The sequence below is a fragment of the Xyrauchen texanus genome, chromosome 40, assembly GCF_025860055.1.
Source record: "Xyrauchen texanus isolate HMW12.3.18 chromosome 40, RBS_HiC_50CHRs, whole genome shotgun sequence".
NCBI classification, from domain to species: Eukaryota; Metazoa; Chordata; class Actinopteri; order Cypriniformes; family Catostomidae; genus Xyrauchen; species Xyrauchen texanus.
The window spans coordinates 18,240,861-18,260,124 of NC_068315.1; the positions used below are offsets into that span (position 1 = coordinate 18,240,861).

The 19,264-nt window shown below is 39.2% G+C and overlaps 1 protein-coding gene across 1 annotated transcript in view; it reads right to left on the bottom strand.

The window, feature by feature from the left end:
- LOC127633768 (carbonic anhydrase-related protein 10) overlaps positions 1 to 19,264 on the bottom strand; it is a 214,229-nt gene that overhangs the window by 17,956 nt on the left and 177,009 nt on the right. The gene's annotated exons all lie outside the window — the stretch shown is intronic.

Genomic DNA, 19,264 nt, shown 5'->3' on the forward strand with positions numbered 1-19,264 from the left:
TGATTAATTGTGATTAATTCCATGTTTCTTTTGGAAACTGGTTGATAGTAATTTGGTTGATAATTACTGAAATTCCAGTTTACAGTGTGTTTATCTTACAACCTGTTTTCACCTTGTCACAAGGACCGTGGCATCATCATTCCCTGTCTGTCTTGTGTTTCGTGTATGTTCTTTGTGTGAGCGCATGGTCTGGTTGGGAGTTACCGGCATGTGTGAGTTACTGCCGTTCGCGCTCCGGTGATGTCACGGTCCTGTCAGCTTGTCAAGTTGGATTTTTGTCTGACAGGACCATGACATCATTGTTCCCTGTTCGTTTTGTTCCAAGCGTGTTGACATTTTCTTCTTCATGTGTTTCAGAGTTTCCAGGAGAACCCTGATTGTTTCTGTGGGATCATGCCTACTTTGGCTGGCGATCGGCACCTTATCCTTTTTGTCCATGCCTATTTTAATCCCCTTGTGTGTCATGTCCTTGGTCTGATGTTAAAGGTAGTTCAGTTTTGACAAAATGTCTCACTAGATTGTTGTTTGATGTGAAGTTACTAACCTCACATTCTCTGTCTAGTTGGTCCTGTCTCATGTATCTGTTGGTTGCCTGCATGTTGGGTGTGTGGTTGCCTTCCAGTTCACTGTGTGTCAGCTGGGTTTCCACTGAGGATACCTTGTCTTTACCTGCATGTCGGGAGCTAGATCGCCCTACCCTGCTAAGCTTCAATGGAGGATTCCACAAATCTATTCCTCGACATCCACAGTGACTGCTCACATTTATTGTAAATAAATCCTTTGAAATATTCCTCTGCATTTGGGTCTGTTTGTCTCGCTATCGCTCGTTACACACATCAAATGAATATGAAAAATGAATTTGTCAATTTGAATGAGTTTTGTACAGAGCCGAGAGTCAGTTTGGATAAAAGAAAACGTTTTTGTCATTACAGATGGCTTTGAATCTCAATCACAGATAAACAGCTGCTTCTCTTTTTGTTTGAATATGTCTGTCAAATTTAAATTTAAATTCATTGTGTAGCACAGGTAATCTTGTTTGAGTGCACACTGTCCCTGTGAAAGAGGTTCAAAAAGGTAGTTTAGATAGGTGAAGAGGATGCAGTTTCTTTTTGCTCCAAGAGCTGAGAACAATTATTCTAAAATAACTTTTCTGATGAAAACAATTTTTATTTACTGTTTATTAGTGTTTCATCCAAGGTCTTATCCAACTAGAGCACATAGTAAACAATATGATGACCATGTATAGTTGCTGGGAGCACCATCATAATTTGTCTTTTTTCAGAAACTATGGACAAATTATTTTGCCTACCCCTTTTAGCCTGCTGTTCTTTTTTCTCCTTTTTTTTTTGGAGAGAGAAATTAAAAACTGTGTGGCTGATATATGCAAAAGGGGAGCCAGGAAGTGACAGATCGTCTATAAACTTAATCAAGTGTGTAAGACCACGATTACTGAGCACAATTTGATTAGATTTTTTTTTGTTTTTTCTTCATTTTTTGTGAAGCCAGTACTTTTCCCAAACATTCTAACCAGCAAATTTGAAGAGCGGGGGGCAGGTGCAGTTATACACTATCCAGAGAAATCACAAGAGTAGAAGATAAGATTTGGAGAGCTGTATTAGATGTAGTCTCATAAAGGGCCTAAGACAGCACACCCACCGACTGCCTACTGTCAGTTCACTAATCATCTGATTGCATTAAAAAACTAGAAAACACTTTCTTGATCTTGTAAGCACTAATATGATTGGCTGGTTTGACGCACCTAGGCTTTTAATATAAAACAAAGTCATGTTTAGAATGTACTTGGTTGATACAACAAGCACTTTTGAGAATGAAATAAATCATTGAAGTTTTGCCAGGGTAGCAACATCAAATCTTTTGAAAATATTCAGGGGGAAAATCACAAAGAATGACTTGCAACATGTAAATGCTTATTTTCAGTTTTAAATGCTTATGCTTATTTGCTCATGCTGTCTGTGCTGGTTTAGCACCCGATTCATTAGAAAGCAATTAAGCAGATCAGGCAAGGGACAAAAAACAAGCATCCTCAAAATCTGTTCTGAATGCAATTTTCACAGTGAAATTTACATCTTGCACTCCGGTTCGGAGTGCTATATAGTGGAGGATGCAGCAGACTACCTTGATCTGGACTGTACAGCATCACTCAACTACTGTGATCTAGACACCCGAATCTTCTCTTAAACATGCCAAAAGTGTGCTTGACTATACTGCATATATATGAATATATGCATAATTATTATACTATTCTCCATCATTCATGAATTATCACTGAATTTATTTTAATTCAATTTACTAGCTGCTTTTCTCAGGTGGTAATAGTGTGATGTTAATTGCTAGCGTCAAATAGCACAGAGTTCTGTGAATAGAGCGCAATCTATAAAGAGCCTATTTAACCTAGAAAGGAGGCGCATTTACATGGAAAGTAATAACGATGACAATTTAAATACTCAAGAAGCAGCACTTTTTCAGCACAGATTGCGCAGCTTAAATTAGATTGCGAGTGGTTAAAGAATAAGATGCAGATTTTTGTGTTGAAATACATACAAGTGGCCTTAATTTTTAGTGTATTCACCCCTCAGAGTTTTGTCTGTGGCACTTAGTAGCAAGTTAAATGGACATTCACAAGCAAATTTGTGCATTTTTTTTTTTCAACTTAGTTAGCCTATGTCAGTGAAATGCACTTATTTTCTGTACTGTACTTAGAGTCTCTGCTTATTTCCCGCAACTTAGTGTTTTCTTAATAATATTTTTTTTTTCAGAGCAGGTCTGTTGTTGTAGGATAATCAATTTAAGATAACCCTACCCCTACATAGACAAACTGTGTTTGATCTCTTTTTGTGCCAATCAGACATGCAAGCCTCTTTCTGTCTAAGTGGTGGTTCTAGAACCGACTAGTTGAGGTGATGTGTTCAAAATTTACATTTTCTTTAAGGAGCAATATTTTGCATCCATACATGTCCCAAGCCCCTGTTAATTTCCTAGACTATATAGGTGTTAGATCTCCAAGTTCTCCACTCACTCCAAAACACACAATTCACAAACACTCAGAAACTTTTCTAAGTGACATCCAAAGGTGTGTGAGAAATTCACTTTTATATTAAGGAGCAATATTTGCCCAATGGGTTTTTTTTCAGGTGGATTTTTCACCTTTATGAGGGCATTATTTTTTCCCTAACCATACAAAATATAATGATAAAATTTCATTGTTTTATGTAAAAAAAACTTAAATGTAATATAATAATTTCCTGAGATAAGTAAGAATTGTAAGTATATGTGATGTTAGAAATAAGAAATAGAGAAATTAATTAGCAGGTTTTAGCCCTCACGTTTTTAATTTCAGGGGCATTTTTGTCACCCTCAGAGACATTTTTAGAATCAACAACATCATGTCTTGTCTGAGACGCTCCACTCACAAGATCTATTGGTTCAGTGGAATCAGTAGAAGTGTTTAGGAGTCTCAAGAAAATGTTCTGCAGTAGACGCATCTTTACACACGCACACAAACACACACACACACACACACACACACACAGATCTGTCAAACTGTCAGAGGAGAGGTGTCTCTGCTACGATGGGAGACAGCTTGTGCCTCTGGTGGGCCCCCTGACAAGCTCTTTATTGTGTGATAGCTGGCTTAAGCCTACTGCGACGGGAGAAATATGAAGACAGCAAGTCGATAGTAGAAAAAGGGGTGGACAGCGCTAACAGGGCAAATGAAATGCAGTCATCTGGAACCGACATCCAAAAGAGAACACATCAGAGTGTGCACTCATAAAACAAATAAACGGAAAGCCCGGGAGTACGGTTGGCAATCCGATTTGATTACATTAAAGTTAAGCTACCCCGAGAAGGAGCATGTAGTCTGTGTTACCCACAGTTTGAGAGGGACACTCACTGCAGCATAAAGGAACACAAGGCAAAGCTTGGCTGACTTCAAGGGAAATGACCAGTTGCTACTTACCTAAGTGTTACACAGTCTGAATTTAATTCAAGATCAGGGCTACTGATCTTAAAGAATTTGTTCACCAAAAATACAATTGTCATAATTTTAATATTCACCCTCATATATTTCAAAACCCATGAGATTGTATTTCTTCAGTGGAACACAAACAGTGTTTTTATAGTATATTTTAATGGTGACCACAACTGTCAAATAAGATTATCTAGGCAAGATTTTCAGAAAATAACGGACTCATATGGCTTCAGAAGGAATAAAGTGAGCTGCACAGACTGCTTTTGTAATGCTTTAACAGAATATTTTGGGTTCAAGTTAAGCTTAATCAACAGCATTTGTGGTATTATGTTTAAAAAAGTCCACCCTTTTCTTAAAAAAAAAAAACAACAACAAAAAACAAACACAAATCAAGGTTACAGTGAGGCACTTACAACTGAAGTGAAAGGGGCCAAAGGCAGTGGGTTTAAAGGCAGAAATGTAAAGCTTTCATTTAATAAAAGCACTTAATTCTCATAAAATAATCAACTCTTCTGAAAATACTATTGTATTATTTGAGCTATAAAGTTGTTTAAATTGTTGTTTTTATATTCGTTTTAGGAGTTACTGCACTACATCATCATGGCAACGTAGTTGTAAAACTGGGATGCAGCTTTACACAGAAAAGATTCGTAAGCGATTTTATCACACTAAAATCATGTGAACATGCATATTGTTTATGGGTTGTGGCTATACTTTTGAAGCAGTGAGTATTTTAATGTTTACAGATTGGATTCACTTCCATTGTAAGTACCTCACTGTAACCCAGATTTCTGCTTGTTCAAAGAAAAGGACGGGCTAGTCAAAAATAAAAAAAGTTTGTAAAAATTTACATTATCCTACAAATGCTGTTGATTGAGCTTAAATTGTATTAAACCACGTATATTTCTTTAATGGTGTTTTATGTTTATAACAAGAGCTGGACTGGTAATCTGGCATTCCGGGCATTTTCCCGGTGTGCTGACGCACTTTAGGGCTAATCAGGGGTGGTCTGGAGATCGCCATCGGGAGAACCAAGCGGGCCGGTGGGTCGGTCACGAAAAGTGCCAAATGGGCCACGATAAGCAAAAATGAGCCGCTGCGTTATGCAGAACGGACCACAAAATGATGCCGCGATATGCAGAAAAGGACAGCGAACACAACCCCAACCACCCCCACTCAACAAGTTTTGGGCCAGTTGACATGTAAAATCACGGGCTGATTTCTCTTACCAGTCCAGCCCTGTCTAGAACTTGACAGCCCCAAATCAGACGAACGACATTTACAGTATATGGCTTTTGAACGACATGAGTGTGAGCAAATTATTACAGAATTTGCATCTTTGGGTGAACAATCTTTTTGAAAATGTAGTGTGTTGCCATGGTTTGTCAAAGGAAGAGACACATTAATAAAGTGCTGTTATGTGATTTAGACTTTGTCTTTATGACATCATTTAATAAAGAGTAATAGGTTCTGGTGGATATTTAATTATTTCCATTTTTTTGCCATTCTTTATAGATGCAATACTTTGTTATATTTAGTACATGTGAAAATTGGATTTTAATGAGCAAATTTGTTTTGGCATCTAAGCACTGAACAGTGATGGTAATGTGTTACTTTGCTACCATTTATAATTAGAAATTAATGAAAGGGTGAGAAGGGAATTGTGGGTTATTAGGCAGTTCTGCAAATCATCGGATATGGTGTTAATTCATTATTTAAAATAGGCATCAACTATTTATTATTTATGTATTATATTGTCCTGTTATTTGCATACTTTTTGAAATGTCTGACACTGTTCAATTTAGAAATACATTTTCTGCTAAATAACTCAGCATATATTCATCACATTTCTGTCTTCACAGCTTAGAATATGATATCCAGTGTTAATAAAGTGCATCCCTCCTAAAATAAATGATAATTTTATGCAACTTTATTTTAGTGTATCAAAACTTAACTTTTCAACAGAATGATGGCTCATGTGGTTAAAATGGTTTTGTTTTAATGGCCAAATGTTTGCGGATTAATATGTAATGGACATGTTTGACTATTACATTAATTCTAGTGAAGAAATGTCTTAATGTTATACAGTGGCATTCTAAAGAATTGTATTCTTCCAAATTTGTGGCAACAGTTTGGGGAGGACCCTTTTCTATTCCAGCATGACAATGCCCCTGTGCACAAAGTGAGGTCCATAAAGAAATAATGTTCTGAGTCTGGTTACTTATAATCATACTATTATTACAATACACTGTTTATTAAAAATAATATCTTAATTTTCTGTGGACCCGCCAGCACCCACTTGTGGTCCCCAAACTACAGTTTGAAAACGTCTAGGTTAAACAATCTGGTCTCATAGGATCACGTTACAATACCTACATTCTTGTTAAATTATTTTTACGTATTTTTACGTATGTTTTTGTTAACTTTTATTCACATTTACTCAAATTATGAGTAAAACATCAAATTATCAGTTCATAAACTCGTTTCGCTCTGTTCCTCACACAATGCTATGTTATGACATCAGAAAATTTTAACTATAGCTATTCCAACCAACTACATTTACAAGATTGTTCGAGTATGATCAATTTGCACGGTAGCACAACTTATAAGGTGTTGCCCTTGCAAAGCAAATGTCTGTGGTACAAGTCCTGAATATCTTGCAAGTCAACACGTGAGGCGAATGTGTCATAAGCACCACCAAATGACTGGGTTAATTTAGCAATTGTGTTTTTCATCTCACATTTGCTTTCATGACACTATCAGTTAGGTTTAAGTTTAAAGTTTAGGCAAGGGAGGAAGGTTTTGTTTATTTAAAATCTCATCTGTTTTGGGGAACATTTAACCGGCTTTTAGTGCCACACAATGGACATTTCACCTTTGAAATGCCATGATGTGTGTAATTAACCAGGCAAAATCATTGTACAAAATGATTTTGATCATTTTCATGAGATCAAATTGGGGTTGAAACACTAAACACTAACCCAAAGCACAATGATTAGTAGCGCAAAGTAAAGAAGTGTTTATCAAGGTTCACTGATGCAGGACCGTTTCTAGACATAGGTGAACTAGGCGGTTGCCTAGGGTGCCACCTGCTGGGAGGGTGCCAAAGAGGAGGCCTCTGCCATACCAACCTCCACCCCCCTCGATGGGGGCACCAACTGGGATCTCGCCTAGGGCACCAGAATGGTCTGAAATGGCCCTGCATAGAAGCATATGAAATGAAACGGGTTACATAAAACAGACAAGCATTATATATCTGTGAATAGATAGTGTATGCTTTCAAGAGCATCTAAAATGCAGTAAAACAATTCTGTGGATATTTTCGCCCCAAGCTACCAGGGGGAAATAAAGAATCAAGGGATATCACCTAGGCAGGTTTTTTAAGTGAAGTTTCTGAGAAACACCTTGAATATTTTAGCACTCATTTCATCAGTGGTGTTTCATTTTCGGCTTGCGAGTAAGACCGCCCTCATGAATCATGAAGAATGAAGCCTGTATTAACTATGAGGTGTTGCAATGCATCTACAGTGAGCCAGCTTCCCTCTAGGCGCCGTGAACATCAGTCAAACGTAATCTTTTATTATTAGAGAACAAATGGGAGAAGAGAAAGAGAGAGAGGGAGATGCATTTTGTTAAATATAACAGAGGCAGACATTCAAATAAACTCAAAGCTTGGTTGCTTTTTTTTGGGATGCAGTCACTGGTGAAGAGATATTGCGAATGTATTTGCCGTTTTAAGTTTTAATGTTGTTTCACTCTGTTCTCTTTCGAGGGCAGGCACGGTCCCAGATCATTTGGTTCAATTTACATTCTTAGGTTCTTTTTCCGAAACTCCTCCATCATTACCGAGCATGGGGGGTGGCATGGATTTCGGGCTTCGAAAGTGTGCCCAAGAGAAGAGTGCTGTCCTTCATAAAAATTAGTACTCCATCAAAAACAAAACAACAAAATTATTTGTTTGGTGCAAGACCCCACCCAAGACCTTCAGAAGATAAAAGGGCTAAACAATATGAATGTTTAGTATCATCAGCATACATATGATAGGAGACCTTATGATACTCAAATATATAACGGAGAGCGAGCAAGTATAAAGAAAATAATGTTGGACACAGAATAGAGCCCTGCATTCTAATGCAGCATTACGGATACCAACCTCGAGATTTAACCTATTTAGAAGGATACAATGATCCACAGTATCAAAGGCTGCACTTAAATACAGCAATACCAGGATGGCACAGTTACCAGAGTCTACAAATTGTAAAAGGTAATTTACTACTCTTAGAAGAGCCGACTCAGTACTGTGTTTAGCTCTGAATCCTGACTGAAAAGGATCCAGAATATCATTTGAAAGTAAATAAGGAGATAGCTGGTTTAAAAAAAACCAATACTCTCCAATACTTTAGACAAAAATGGCAATTTTGAGATGGGTCAATAGTTGTTGGGGTCAGAAGGATCAAGATTAGGGTTTTTTGAGTAAAGGCTGGACCATAGCATGTTTAAAGCAGGATGGAACAATACTTTTCTGTAAGGAGCCATAAATAATAGAGAGCACAGTAGGTGCAACAGAATCCAGTACGAACTTGAACAACTTTATAGGAATAATGTCAAGAGAACAGGTGGTTGATTTCATGCTGGAAATAATGTCCAACAACTCAGAGTGCATTATAGAGTGAAAATTAGAAAAGGAGGAAGGACTAGTATTTGAATATTGGAAATTCTGGGGTAACTTAGAAGAAATCTTGGTTCCCCTTCTGTCACTCACTCGACGGTGTGTCGAATGAAGTGACACAAGGGGTCTTCCTGGGATGCCAAATGTAACTCTTAACCTGAGAAAAGGCCAATGTCAAGAAAGAATTTGCATGCCCCACCCCGGACATACGGGTATAAAGGGAAGCAGGGCAGAATTTTTCTTCGTAGCCGAACGGCTGTGCAACAGCAAGCTGAGTTCACCACTGTTCAACTTACCTCTACTGGAGATAAGCACTGCTGTTGGATCTACGGCGCGTTTCCAGCTGGCGTTCGCTCTCTCGGCACGCTGTGAAGTCTACGCCCCTGGGTGCTTTGATAGCGCTTTCATTGCTTGAAATAGTGTTTCTCCTCCGAAATAAGAGTTTATTTCCTCTAAAAGAGTTTGAGTTCCCACTCATAAAAGAGCAATACACAGCAGGCGTTGAACATCCTTTTCAAGACACGTCTTTTTAAAGATGTCTTTCCACCTCTGTGTAGTTCCTTGATGCGGTTGATTTCTCTCCACTTCTGACGGTCATAAAAGCTTCCTCGCGTGTCTGGGCTGCGATCACACACAGGCAGCGTTTTATGAATGTTTCATGTTCTCAGTGCGAGAACACAGCCATGGCAACATTGCGGTCGCGGCTTTCTTTTCTCACGAGAGAAAGCCACTTCAGCCGCCCCCCATGTCGTTCCTTCTTCCCAAAGGATTGAGGACGACCCCCACTAACCACCCGCACCCCGGTACGCTTGCTTGCTTCCGTCCGAGCTCGGGATGAGTCCGGCTCACCTCGTGGCCAGTCGTCATTCTCCCTTGAGCCCCCGGAATTGGACGATGACATCGCCGCTGCATCAGAGAGCGTCACAGCAGCGTCTGATGCCGATGACTCGTCTGGGCTGCCGCCTTCGGGTTTGCCTGCCCAGTCTGAGGCTGACGCGCAGATGTCCACTATGTTTTCCCGGGCCGCCATGAGCACGAGGCTGGACTGGAAACCTCTGTCCCCCCCTCAAGGCTACGCGGGTCAGGGTGCCGCTCATAGCCATGCATGACTAGCTGACACAGGCGTGGCACATTTACTGCCCGTAACCGACCATCTGCTCGTCCGCTCTTACTACCCTGGATGGCGGGGCGGCCACGGGCCTGGGATCTTACGCTCCTCGTGACATCACCTCCCTGGAAAATTCCCCTGAGGAAGGACCTTCTTTCTCAGGGACGGGGCACCCTCTGGCACCAGAACCCAGACCTCTGGAACCTCCACGTCTGGCCCCTGGACGGGATGCAGAGGATCTGAGTGATCTACCACCTGCAGTTGTAGACACGATCAACTAAGCCACAGGTCCCTCCACCAGGCAAATTTACGCCCTAAATTGGCGCTTGTTCGTGAATTGGTGTTCTTCTCGAGCCGAAGACCCCCAGAGGTGCGCAGTTCGGTCAGTGCTTTTATTCCTGCTAGAAAGGCTGGAGGGGAGGCTGTCCCCCTCCACCTTGAAGTTGTATGTAGCTGCTGTCGCAGCCCACCACGACGCAGTAGATGTAAAGTCCCTAGGTAAGCACGACTTGATTATCAGGTTCCTGAAAGGCACCCCAGAGACTGAACCCTCCCCGGCCTAGCATGTTCCCTTCCTGGGATCTCTATGTGGTCCTCTCGGGCCTTCAGAGACCCACCATTCGAGCCGCTTGATTCAGTTGAGCTCAAGGCCCTCTCCCTGAAGACTGCCCTCCTGATCGCGTTAGCCTCCATCAAGAAGATTGGGGACCTGCATGCATTCTCTGTCAGCGACACCTGCCTGGAGTTCGGTCCGGTACATTCTCAAGTTATCCTGAGGCCACGACCGGGCTACGTGCCCAAGGTTCCTACAACCCACTTCAGGGGGTCATAAGCTGCCCCGGGAGGAGGCAGATACAGCCTTCTCATTGCTGTGTCTGGTACGTGATTTGCGTATCTATTTGGACCGCACGCAGAGCTCTAGCCGTTCTGAGCAGCACTTTGTCTGCTTCGGCGGACGGCAGAAAGGGAACGCCGTTTCAAAACAGAGGTTAGCTCACTGGGTCGTTGATGCTATTTCCTTAGCTTATCACACCCAGGCCGTGCCCACCCCCTTGTGGGTTCGAGAAGTGTGGCATCCTCGTGGGCACTGGCCCATGGCACCTCCTTAGCAGACATCTGCAGAGCAGCAGGCTGGGCAACACCCAATACCTTTGCCAGATTTTACAGTCTCAGGGTCGAGACGGTCTCGTCCCGTGTTTTGTCAGTTCCAAGCTGATATAACTCAGTAACGCGGCACGACCGACCGGGTGTTCCGCTTGCACACAGCGCCCTTCACCAAGTTGATCCAGTGCGCCTTCTATCCCAGGTTAGCCACTAAGCGTCACTCCCTGGATGTTCTCCTCCCTAGCCTTCTGGCTGGCGAATTCAGAGGAGCAATTCGTGGCCAGACCCACTACGAGTCACAGGTGCTCTGTACTGGGGTCAGGCTCCATGGGCTTAATTCCCTTTTCAGGCAAACTCCCCATGATATATTTCCCACAGTACGGTCCCCCTGTCGGTGGACCTGTGTTTCCCTTGGGCAGCCCCGTGCTTGTAGAGTCCCCCTTCATTAGGCTGGACCTACCACCACGCCATTTCCAACGTACGGCTTCACAACCCTCATGGTGTATTTGCCACATTACCTCCCCCTAGACTGGGCAGGATGTTGCCTCCGCAGGGTCTTTTCTCCCTGAAAAATAGGACGTGGAAAGACCGCCTTCCCCGACGCGTTTCATAGCTTTAAGATAGCCCCAGCCACTTCACGTCCTATGTGAGAGACATAGTGAGAGAAAAGGCAGCGGCTGCCGAGCTTGCTCCCATGCTAGTCATGTAGCGCCTGTTCCCCCCCTCAGGGGTGCGGGGAATCTAAGATCTGTATGTGACATCTCTTTGGAGTTGTTGGGGAGGGCTACGTGCAGCCGACACAGTTGCCTCTAGCACGCAGTAGCCCGCTTGCACCTGTCTCGACAGTTCACGTAACACGGTCAGTGCATAGCGTTTTTAGATTGGACACCTTGTGTCACTTCATTCGACACAAAGTCGAGTGAGTGACAGAAGGGGAATGTCATGGTTACTGTTGTAACCTCCGTTCCCCGAGGGAGGGAACGAGACACTGTGTCCCTCCTGCCACAGCACTAGACCTACCACTGTAAACGGCCGTACCTTATTTTCGGCTCCTCTGTGCAAAATCCTGATTCACTTTTCCCCTTATGTCCGGGGCGGGGCATGCAAAATCTGTCTGCCAACTTGACATTGGCCTTTTCTCAGGTTCAGAGGTACGTTTGGTGTCCCAGGAAGACCCCTTGTGTCACTTCATTCGAAACAACGTCTCGTTCCCTCCCTTGGGGAACGGAGGTTACAACAGTAACCATGACGATTTAATGCCAGTGATTTTATTTATAAAGAAGCTACAAAACTTCTCACATGACTCTAAACTTGGATCTGGACCAGCTGCACTAGTAGGATTTAACACAGAATTTAAAGTAGAAAACAGAATTTTAGGGCAGTGTGAATATTTTGAGATGAAATTGGACAGCTTCAAACAGCTTCCTGGAATTGTAGAGTATTTTTCAGAAGTTTAAATTAAATTAGTAATTTATCCCTTTTCCATTTTGCATTTCTTCCGTAAAGCTCGAACATCATTGTTAAACCAAGGCTGTTTTTTCAGTTTAGTTTTCTTGGTTTTGAGAATACAGGAAGTATTAAAGCTCTTTACCAACTCCTCAACATATAAAAACTGTGCTGTCAGTGCACAACTACCAGCTAGATAAGTTGGAAAGGCATCCATAAAGTTTATGGCAGTATTGGGGTTAATGGACCGGGAGAGGTAAGTAGAAGGATGATTAACAGGATTTGAACAGGAAATCAAATAGTCAAACATAACCGGCCAGAGGTCAGACAAACCAACATCATTTACAATTATGTTTGTAATGGAAAACCCTGATGGGTCTAGTGTATGACCCAACTTGTCTGTAGGACCCGAGATAGATTGAGTGAGATTAAAAGAGTTTAAAAGTTGTACAAAATCTCTTACAAGAGGCTTTGAAGGACAACATAAATGTATATTAAAATCGCCAAGAAGCAGGTTATCAGAGCTTGAGATATATTTTACAGGATAAAAAGTCTGAAAACTCCTTTAAAAAGACATTGTTTGATTTCGGCGGTCTGTATATCAAAGCACAAAGCAAAGGACAGTTAGTTTGACTTTACATAGTAAAACCTTGAAGCTAGTGTAAACATCAACTGGCAAGATCCTACATATGGAATGATATTCCGGACATTATTCAAAAGGAATTGCAAATTGTATTTGCAATTGCGTTTTCAATTTGTGGACGCATAAAATGTGACATAATCCAAACGCAATTGCAAATCGCGCATTACGGTTTGCATTTTCGTTTAAGCGAACGCACAGTGACTGCCAAATTTCAAATGGAAAAGCAAAGTCCGTTTGCAACTGTGTTTCCCATATCTTACGAGTTTTGGCCCTGTCATATTTAAATAGCAATTTCAATTACCACGTCTGCTTTTTCACTTTCTCAGCGTCGCGTATGTAGCCAGCCAAAACTCAAATGGAATACAAATTTTTTTAAAATTTTTATTTTTTTTTATTGCAATATTAACAAACAGAACAAGACGATACATACAAGAAATATAAACAATCTTTCAAAACAAAAGAGAAATTATGGTTCAGAATACATTAAGAGAGGAAATGTGAAAGAAATTTAAATATATTCAACAATAGTCTAAAAAGAAAAGAGAGTAAGAGAAGAAAGAAAAAAAAAAGAAGAAGAGGGCACAAAAGAAAAAAACATTAAGAGAGAATATTAAACATGGCACTAATTCTGGATGTTTTCATTGCTTTCTTGTTAACAGAAGTTGAAATTGTATTTAAATACATCTTCAATTCTTCTTTGAAAAAGCTAAAGTGGGGTTTACTTTTCATATATTTACATTTATGGATATGAAACTTTCCAATATATAAAAGAAGGTTTATACAAAAACATGCATTAATTAGATTCTTGTCTTTAACATAAAATCCAAAAAGAATGTGTCTATATGATAAAGAAAAGTTACATAAAACCTTTTGGACAATCAGAGCATCAATATTGTTCCAGAAAGACCGAGTAAAAAGACATTCCCAAAACAAATGATCAACAGTTTCAGAGGAGGCTTCACAAAAAGAGCAGGAAGTATCAATATCATTTCTAAATTTCTTTAAAAAAGTATTTAACTGGATAAAATCTATGAACAATTTTATAGGATATTTCTTTAACTTTATTAGTTAGAAAGAATTTCTGAGGAAGTGACCAAACATATGACCATTTAATATCATCAAAAAGGTTATTCCAATAAGAAATGGAGGAAGGAATTGAAGTAACAGGGTCCAAAAATAATGACCTAATTTTATAATTGGATTTATGTATTGAAAAACAAATAGAACCAACCACAGTAGATTCAGGGCTAGGGGAGAAACAGAAGTCACTGTAGCACTATTATTGTTTCTAAACAGCATACAGATTTCCAAAGAGATGGCCTTGAAAACTATATTAAATTCTTTACTAGATACTGGGAATTGGTATCCTGAAACAAAATCGAATAATTAAATAAATTACCTTCACTATCAAATAGCTGGTTTACTAATATCACCCCATTATTGAGCCAGTTTTCAAGAAATAAAGATTTCCTCTTATGAAGAATATTACAGTTGTTCCAAATTAAAAAATTGTGTGGCGAGAAATTATGCTTGTAAATAAGTTTCCAAGTCATAAGCATCTGCTGATGATAATTGGAAAGTTTGACAGGAAGTTTACTAATTGAATAATTGCACATTAAAAGAAAATGTATACCTCCTAATTGAGAAAAAATATATCTTGGGATTATACTCCAAATAGAAGATTGATTGTGAAGGAAACGTTTAAGCCAATTAATTTTCAAGGTATTGTTAAGAGAATCAAAATCAATGAAATTTAAGCCACCTTTATTATAAGAATTCAAAATAACTGATTTTCTAATACTCAAATGGAATACTAATTCCCTTAGTATTTCCATTTCCGATGCCTTACACAGAAACCTGTCAATCAGGGTCAAGGGTGGGATTATGCTATGGGGCGTGTTTGTCTTGGGAAGTGACGTCACTCACAGTCGACGGTCAAGAGGTGATGCCCTGAACAGACGCCGGTTTATCAAATCAAATCAAATCACTTTATTGTCACACTACCATGTACACAAGTGCAACAGTAGGTGAAATTCTTGTGTGTAGTTCCGAGCAACATAGCAGTCATGACAGTGACCGAGACATATACCAATTACAATAAACAACATACTTACACAACACAATTTACATATCAAATGTACACATACTTACACAACACAATAATTATATACAATGTACAGTAAACAATACACACAATATACAATACAATAGGAGTATATGAATATATATATATATATATATATATATATATATATATATATATATATATATATATATATATATATATATATGAAGTAGTATATTGAGGAGAATATGTTGACAGTCCAGTGTGAGATTATAGATGAATAAAGTGCAGTGCTAATTATTGATCCTGATAGACTGTGAGTGATGTCACTTCCCAAGACAAACACGCCCCATAGCATAATCCCACCCTTGACCCTGATTGACAGGTTTCTGTGTAAGGCATCGGAAATGGAAATACTAAGGAATTAGTATTCCATTTGAGTTTTGGCTGGCTACATACGCGACGCTGAGAAAGTGAAAAAGCAGACGTGGTAATTGAAATTGCTATTTAAATATGACAGGGCCAAAACTCGTAAGATATGGGAAACACAGTTGCAAACGGACTTTGCTTTTCCATTTGAAATTTGGCAGTCACTGTGCTTTCGCTTAAACGAAAATGCAAACCGTAATGCGCGATTTGCAATTGCGTTTGGATTATGTCACATTTAATGCGTCCACAAATTGAAAACGCAATTGCAAATACAATTTGCAATTCCTTTTGAATAATGTCCGGAATATCATTCCATACCTACATTTAAACAATTCCTTAAGAATAAACGCAATGCCCCCACCCCGGCTGGAAGTTCTAGGGCAGCTGAAGAAGTTAAAGTTTGCAGGGGAGAGTTCAGATAGATGACTTTGCTCATTTGCCATGAGCCAAGTTTCGGTAATAAATAAAAATTCCAGGTTGACTGATGTGAAGAAATCATATAATTTTGTTTGATACTGATCTTGCATTTATCAAAGCCATTTAATTTCCACCAGATTGTTTTCTCTTGGTGCAGAGCCGAGCAGGGACGTCTTTGGTAGCGACTGTAGTAAATTCAAATTTGCACCGCACTGAGACAAACAATGACGCCGCGGCGATCACTCAGTGAACCATATAACAGGAATAAGATCTGATAAAGCAGTGGTAGTTGACCGTGAAGAGTGGGCTCCATGGTGAACATATCGTGAGAGACGGAGAATCCACAGATCAGTGCAGCGTGTATAAATGTCTGAAAACAGGTGCGACACTGACCGATGGTTCAGCAGCAAATGTTCTGGGAATGTAAAAGTAATTGTCATACTACTAGATGCAGGTGAGGAGAAAACGTAGGAGGACGGAATACAGTCATAGTCGAGATATTCACTCACCAGAGAATTTTTTTTCCCCCTTCTTTTGCGGTGGAAACGCTGAAAGTGGAAGTGGATGCGATGCCAAGGAATCCTGATGAAAGACTTGCAGAAGTAATCCACAAAACGGCCAAAGTTGTAGCGGCACGGTAGCAGTAACGAAACAAAAAATACCAGGTTGGCTATAACACAGATTGCAATCCGCTTGTTTGTTTATATAGTACAGTTCAAGTTGAGATTATTTCGGCCAGGAAAGAAGTCTCGGTTATCCCCAACTTAAAAACACCATAAGACAGTAAACATTTCAGACTAAATACAATAATTAAAATAAAACAATAAAAATAAAACCGGAGAGCAGCGGCAGACAATGCGAACAGCATTCACTCAACCGGAAGTCCGAATATAGTGTTTATACACTATACATTATAGAGTAAATAAAGAGAGAATTTTCATTTCTGTGATATTGAAAAAAAAAATCATATATGCCATCATTTTGCAGCAAAAAAGAGTATGTATAGCATTTATTGGAGGTACATAGCTGTATAGTTTCCAAATTAGAACAAAATAAAAGTGTTGATGTATTTTGTTTATCCTTAAATAAACCTTAATGTTCAATGTAAAAATAAATAATTTTTCATAAAAAAATATTAATAATACTGTAATAATAATAATAATTATTATTATTATTGTTGTTATTTAGATAAAAAATACACTTTTAAAAATAAAATATTGGTGAGACAAGTGAAAATCGAAACTACTGGCCCAATCGGGCTGGCAGAAAAAAAAGACTAAAGTCCTGTTTAGTTGAATCAGTGACTTATTAATTATTATTTGGCCTCTAGTGTCTGTCAAGAGATGTAATGGTTTAAACACAAGCGTGAAATACAGAACTGGCCTTTTGGTGCCAGGGTCACACTTCTCTTTGTGCTAATAGACTGAAGACTTTGTTTTTTTATTGACATTGTTTTATTATGGTTGGATTATCAGCTGGCTGCCTTGGGGGGAATGGGGGGAATAAATTAGAATCATTAATTACAGCGAGTTTGCCCGTCAAGCTCATGCTTATTTTGTTGCCACACAAAATATCTTCATTGTTCTTATTGTGCTCAAGGAAAAATGTCAGGACTTCACAGACTTTATGAAATGATGGAGGCTGCAGTGCACTGTCAGCGAGAATTACACTGTGAGCATAATTAGGACACATTCTCCTGTTATTATGACTCTGATAAAAAAATAAAATAAAATCTAATCTAAGTAGTCTCCCACTAGCAAAGTATTTTTATAGTTTACTTCTTGATACTCCATTGATATTTTAACACCAAGAATAATTTGTTACTTTTGTTTGAGTGTCAAAGATGAAACAACACTTTACAATAAGGCTGTATTTGGTAACAATAGTTAACACAATAGTTACCATGAACTACTAATGAACAATAATTTTAAGGCACTTATTAACCTTGGTAAATGTTCATTTCTACATATGCCATCCCAGATGATTATGACTTTCTTTCTTCGGCAGAACACAAATAAAGAATATTTCATCTCTGCAAGTCCTCACAATGCAAGTGAATGGTGATTTCTTTGTAGCTCCAAAAATCACAAAGGAAGTCATCCATAAGACTCCAGTGGTTAAATTCATATCTTCAAAATGATATAATAGGTGTGGGTGAGAAACAGATCAATATTTAATTAAAAAAGTAATTTTTTCACTCTAAATCTTCACTTTCACTTTTACATCTGAAAGTCACAGCTGGTGCCTGTTTAGTTTCACTTTCACATCTGAGGACCTACAGAACAGAGATATATTTAAAAAATCTTTGTTTGTGTTCTGCTGAAGAAAGTAAGTCATACACATCTGGGATGGCATGAAGGTGAGTAAATGATGAGAGAAATTTCATTTTTGTGGGAGCCAACCCTTCAAGTCAATACAGAATGATTTCTATTCAGTCAATTGCAAACTTAGCAAGAGCTAAAAGTCTATAACTTGATTCATTGGTAAAGACGTCCATACAGATCCTCTGTACAGCTAGACTGCAAGGGTTTTTGTGCAAGGATAATAATGCTGGAACCAAATCAAGCTCCATCCTTACGCCCTTTTTTTTCTCCTGAGACTGACAAACCAACATGTATGCACTACGTTGTGGTTCTATGATGAAGTAAAGCAGAAAGTTCAGCACTTGCTGTGCAAAGCACCAAAGTCCAATAAATATGAATGAGAAACAAGTAAAAGACTGCAATATAACAGTTTTATACCACAATGCACTAAACAAAAAATCTCGATATTACCTTAATGCAACACATATCTAAATAACATTGTATCACCAGGTCCCTGCTGGTTCCCATCTGTACTAAATATGTTCATTTTTCATATGACAAATATTAATATTTTTTGGTATGTTAAAAACTATCATACAGCATTATGTCAGCAGGGCCCAAACTTTACTTTTCATAATCTAATGCAAAACATGTAAAACATTTCATGAAATGCATGCTCTGAGGCACACTATTACAATTCATGCATACAACCACCAAAATACGCATTTGTTTTACAGCTATACTTTTCTATTCCATGCTGAGCTTTGCTTTCAGCCTACACCCTCTGCTGACCTATGAGGCAAGCTATCTTTGCACTTAGCATAGATGATCAACAAAACCGATCAATAGGTCCATAGGCTGGTGAAAAAGCAGCTACCATGGTCCATTAAAATCTGGTCTGCCATGCAAAGGCAAAACACAGTAACTACTTTTTTCCTCAAAACTGAGCTACGACCGAAATTGAGTTTGTTAGACTATGATCTGTCCTGTGACAGACTGAGTTGTCTCAACTATGCTCAGATTCAAGAAAAACTTTGTGAAAATGTCAAAACACCTTTAAGCCATTTTCTCAGTTTTAATGTAGGTTTA